We start from the raw sequence: 5,987 nt of genomic DNA, 5'->3' as shown, positions 1-5,987 counted from the left end.
GAGGCACCCTAAATGCCCAAGTGGATCCATTTAGGGTTTTGTCGACGCCGCGGCACGAAAAATGCCCAAGTGCTACCATTTAGGGTTTTGTCGACGCCGAGGCACCCTAAATGCCCAAGTGGATCGATTTAGGGTTTTGTTGATGCCGAGGCACCCTAAATGCCCAAAGTGGACCCATTTAGGGTTTTGTAGACACCGAGGCACCCTAAATGCCCAAGTGGGTCCATTTAGGGTTTTTTCGACGTCGAGGCACCAAAAATGCCCAAGGGCTACTGTCAGTGTCAAAACCGGCGGATCTCGGGTAGGGGGGTCCCGAACTGTGCGTCTAGGCCGGATGGTAACAGGAGGCAGGGAACATGATGTTTTACCCAGGTTCGGGCCCTCTTGATGGAGGTAAAACCCTACGTCCTGCTTGATTAATATTGATGATATGGGTAGTACAAGAGTAGATCTACCACGAGATCAGAGAGGCTAAACCCTAGAAGCTAGCCTATGGTATGATTGTTGTTATGTATCTGTATGTTCTATCGACTAGCCTGGCCTCGGTTTATATAATGCACCAGAGGCCTAGGATAACAAGAGTCCTAGCCGAATACGCCGGTGGGGTGGAGTCCTTGTCTTGATCGCCAAGTCTTGTGGAATCTTCCTTGTATGCGGCAGCTGGCCCATGAGTATGCGGCCATGGGGTTCCTCGGCCCAATCCAACTGATCGGGAGACGATGTGATGAGTACCCCCTAGTCTAGGACACCGTCAGTAGCCCCCTGAACCGGTCTTCAAGTTAGGGACGCTCCTCAATTCTTCTGAACTGTTCTTCATCTTCGGTCGACGGTCTTGAAAACTGGTTCAACAAATCTTCTCATCTTCGATCTTGAGGATCGCCGAAATGCATTCGGCGAGTTTACACATCGGGTATCCGAGGAGCCCCTTTAAGTTTCCGGCCTTTATCAATGCCTTGTTATTTTTATGCCACACCTCGGATTTGAAGTTGTTCCCGGGAGGCAGTGTCCTCTTGCGTCCGAGCTCTAACGCCAGACTGCATTCGAGGTATCTTTTGCGGCCGAGCACCAATGCCGGACCGCTTCCGAGCTCCAACGCCGGAATGTATCCGAGCTCCAACGTCGGACTATGTCCGAGCTCCAACGCCGGACAGTGTCCCACCTCCAACGCCGGACTATATCTGAGGTGTCATATCACCTTGGTTCAAAAAAGTTGAAGGAGTTTAGCCGAGCTTAATGCCGGAAATGCCCTCTATAGAGCCAGCCACTAGTGCCCGAGCTTTATGCCGGGCTGCTTCCGAGGTGGTGCACCACCCCGAATGTGGGCTGATTTTTGTGAATATTTTTTATTGGTGCAATTTATTCTCTGCCGAGATATATAGCCAGTAGCCCTCAAGGTGTGTATCGGTCTAAAACCCGAGATGCACCTGAAGGATGACGTAAGACCGCTGATCCCAGTAGCCGCTGAGACTCAGGTTGATTTGCAAAATCGGCCTGAGGATCAAGTCCAAGCTCGGCAGAATACTTCAGGACACTAAAAGCGGCGTGCTCAGTCCTCGAGACTCAGGTTGGGTGCGGCCGGCCAACCTGAGGAACAAAATCTCCTCGGAAACTATATTGCACATAAAATTTTCTGTATTGGACAAGCAATGTAGTAGCCCCCGAGACACTGGTCAGGTGGTAACACCAGATCAGGGGATCAATGTGCCCCTTTAATATTTGTAAATAATAAGCCCGAAGCCCAGTAGCCCCCGAGCCTTAATGCGGGCACGGGTGGCCGAATTAAGGATCAATATCCATAGTAAAATCACAAATTATGTGTAATGACTCTATGTATCCAAGTACTTTACGTCATTAATGCTCGGATCCGCATTGTACAAAACTTTGTTGACCGACCATCGGCTTCCACCTCCTCGGCCAGTAGCCGAGGAGTGTTTGTCCTACTTTATAAAGCCTTTATGAGGGCAAAGATTTACAACAAACAAGGCAATCTGGCCATACGGTTTTATAAACAAAGGTACGCAGAGAGTTTTAACAGAAGAAATGTCTTCCAAAGAAAATAGTCCCGCTATCGGTTCCTTTCTTTGGGTTGTCATGCTAAGCATGATCATTAAACCTCAGCTCTAATGTAAGAGCAAAATATTGATGATTTAGTTTGGGAGGCCAGTTAATAGCCCCCGGTAGTGTTGGGCGACAGTTGAGGTTAAGCCGTAAACACTTCGGCCAATGTTCTGAACGGTCCATCATTTAACATAGTCATCGGATCGCTGACCAGTTTACACTTATTTGTGAAAGTCAGTTTTCGGTTTTCTCCACTGAGGTGCTTAACCATGTGAGCTGGAAGCACAATCGCAGTGGTTCTCCCTTTGCACGCCTAGCCGAACAAAACGGAACGTAGGAAGCAAGTGCAGGAGCCGGGCAACCCAACTATTGACCGAAGACACAATTCGAAACCGATGCATATATAGCAATATCTGAGAATGTTTTTTGCCGAATCCCTAAAGGTGTCCGGCGTTGCACTGCGAGACTAATGTTGGAAAAGCACAAATAGTTTAAAAGTGCCAAAAAGCTTGGAAAACCAAGAAACGTCAGTAAAAACATGACGTCCGAACAAGATGAAGTGTTTGGTGCCAATCCGAAAATTGGTCTTAGAGAAAAGAAGTGCTTCTGTCGTGCTTTAACATGATACATCCTATCTCAAGACTTCGAGCGGGTCAGCCTACGGCTTCAACCTCCTATCCCGAGGGCGGAGTACTTCTCATTAGGCCAGTTTAGCAAACCAAACTCTAGCGGCTTTGAGAGAGAAATTAGGATCCCCGGCTAGTGACCACACACTCGCGTCGAAAAAAGGAGTGATAAATAATAATAAAACTTTGCAACGACTAAGAAGAAGAACACTTATTATAAAACGGCTCAAATAAACTTAAGAGCCCCCAAGTGACTTGAGTAAAAGAATGATTCCATGTACCGAAGTACTTATATCATATCTATGTTCAACCGAACTTTAAACGCGTCTTAACCGACCGTCAGCTTCTCCCTCTTCGGTCAAGGACCGAAAAGTGTTATGTACTCCATCTGTCGAGAATATCGACAGTGTTTCCAATAACCAGGCAATCAGGCCATAAGGTTGTAACAGACAAAGCGCGCTCAGGGAACTTATGCTATATTACTGCAAAGTGTAAGAAGCATCTTCGAAGAAAATAGCACCCCCACCGATACCTTTCTTCGGCGCTCATTGTTATTATGAGACTTGTGCAATAAATTTTTTGTACTCATGAGTTCCCTTGTGTGCCGACCATCATTGAAAACAATAAGAGCGCTAGCTTTCGGCTTCACCCAGTCTGAGGTCTGACTCGGGTGACCCGATCGTGACAATCGCAGAGGTGCTCCCTTTACTCCCTAGCCGAACAATCGGGAACGTAGGGGTAAACACAGGAGCGAGGCAACCCAGCTTGCAAATCGCTTAAGTCAATATGGTGCATATTGTGGCGTAATACACGAACAAGGAACGAGGCCGTACAAGTATAATCATATGCAAGAGGAAAAGCTTCATAAAGGAAGCCCCCAAGTAAACGGGGTATTTGAATTTATGCGTCACAAACAAAGTTTGGACAAGGAAATTTTTTACAAGCAACTTTTTTCCAAAAAAGTATAATTCTTGGTCGAACCGTACACAAGTTAGAAATTAAAGCTTTGAGCATGAAAGTGACTTAGCTGGTTAATGTGTTTGGCATTGATGACGCGGTCCGAGCTTGATGCGGGGCAAGGTTCCATCCCCCAAGCCGGTCCCGAGGTGGCGGAGCGGAGAGCTCGACACGCCGAAATGGTGACATAGCACGGTCAATGCAGACCGGCAGAGTGACGCCGAAGCCCACGGATCATTTTCCTGTGCACAAAAAATAGTGCAAACCGGAGATAATAGTAATAATAATAATTAAAAAAAATGTTGCATAATAAATAATTTATGCAAAGTAAGGAATAGAAGAAATATGACCTGGCGCCGAAGTCAATGTCGATGCAGGGCGTCGGCCTGATGTATTAAAGGCGTGGCAAAGCCTGAATTCACAGGTCGGTCCGAGCTCCGGATGCGGCGTTCGCCGGACTATGTACGGAAACTGATCGAACCACCACGCGACCATCGTTAATGCGGTCACCATTTGATAGACCTGTGTACATATCATGGACAAACCAGAGTAATAATTCCTTGGGAAAAATGAACCCAAACAAGCAAAAAATACTGGGATTAATAGCACCTGATTTATTTGTTGTAGCAATCTGAAGGAAGATGATTCCCACAATTGGGACTCGCTCCACACACCCATTGCCTGATGGACGATAAAACGACGGCATGGCAATGCTGGTAAAGGTTGACTCGCCGAGGCAAAGCCCTCGGCCCAGCTAACGTGACGGAGCTGGTCGGCTAGTGACGGCGAAGCGTCCGGAGTAGGTTAATGAAGAGATGGCGAAGCCCCCGGTCCAGCCGAGATGTCGAAGTAGGTCGGCGTGATGGACACCAGCTTGAAGAAGCAATAGTGCGGCCCTGTCGATGCAGGTCGTGACGTGGTCGATGCCGGCTTGATGAAGCGACCGTGCGGCGATGCCGGTATGCCCGCTCCGTGTAATCCGTGGGGCGGCAATGTTAATGATGATTTATCCTTCGCGATGCCGGAATCTTGTTCGGCTTGCCGAGATGATGATCCGAAGAAGTTGAGCTCGGCTAAAGTGACGACGTGTCTAGCACAGGTCGGCAGCCGTGGAGTAATATTGCAGGACTGGTTTGACATCAGCATGATGTTGAAGATCATGTTCAAAAGATCTTAAAGTTAGTGGGGTGTGTTCGGGAACAAAACACAATACCCCATACAAAACTTCCTTCAAAAGGGATGTCCGAAATCCTGTTCATAAAAAAGATGAACTCGGGTCGGATTCGTTTTCGTGCAGAAAATAGATCCGAAAAGTGATGCACTAATCGGAAGGTTACCGGAGTTTGGACGGTCGGATCGAGCTGAAATTTTGAGAGGTGGTAAATATAGGAATTGCGCAGCCGATCAACGGTTGGATCTTCCAAAGGACGTCCGAGCTAGAAGCTGGACACCACGCCCTAAACTCATCCAACCGTTCGGCTCTCAGCTCTTCAAGGGCTTTCCTGGTGGCCGCATCACTTTCGCTGGCTTGTTCTTTAGCTCGGGCAAGTTCTGCCCAAAGACTCTCCACGGCGGTCGCACCATCTGCGTCAAGCACACACATCGTAAGACACAGGCATAAAACTGTTCTTACCTGATGCCGTCCGAGGAATTACATACCTTGAGGCTCATCAAGCCGCTTATTGACAAGCGTGATGTCGGCATCTGCCACGTCCAGTTGCCGCTTTAGTTCGGCAAAATCGTCAGTTCGGCTCGATTCTGGACACCCTGTTGCCTACATTCAAAGGCGACATCTTAGACCTGGGATTATGATCCTCTGCGTGCCGTCATTTCTTGACGACGCGCAGAGTCTCAGGGGCTACTATCTACATAGGGCGCATCTTACTCATGCGCAACTGACAAAAGTACATTATCTAATGTACCTCGAAACCCGTCAGTAAACTTTTGACGGCCTCATACAATCCGCTCTCTACGGATGAAATCCTTTCAATCACCGTGCCCATCAATGCGCGGTGCTCCTCTAAGATAGAAGCTCGCCCCAGCAGAATCTTTAGCTCCTCCGGCCGAGCACCAGACGGTGCCGGGCTCGTCCCATGACCTCTTTCGAAGGCCGGACGTGGAGAACCTCGGGGGGCTGCATAGCCACCTTCCGCCCCTGCCGGATTTGGAGAAACCCTCCGCGACAACACCTTAGGGTCGCCCGCCTCGCTAGGCGGCACGACAGGGGGAGGCGTCCCGCTCTCCATCATCTCCGGAAGGAGATCCCCCGAAGACGAGCTCTGCTGAGAAGGGCTGAGGTCCGAGCTACAAGATAAAGGTTTGGTTAATCTTCTCAGATATAAATCA

Source organism: Triticum dicoccoides, chromosome 2A (genome assembly GCF_002162155.2).
Source record: "Triticum dicoccoides isolate Atlit2015 ecotype Zavitan chromosome 2A, WEW_v2.0, whole genome shotgun sequence".
NCBI lineage: Eukaryota > Viridiplantae > Streptophyta > Magnoliopsida > Poales > Poaceae > Triticum > Triticum dicoccoides.
Note: the sequence above shows the minus strand (reverse complement) of the source record.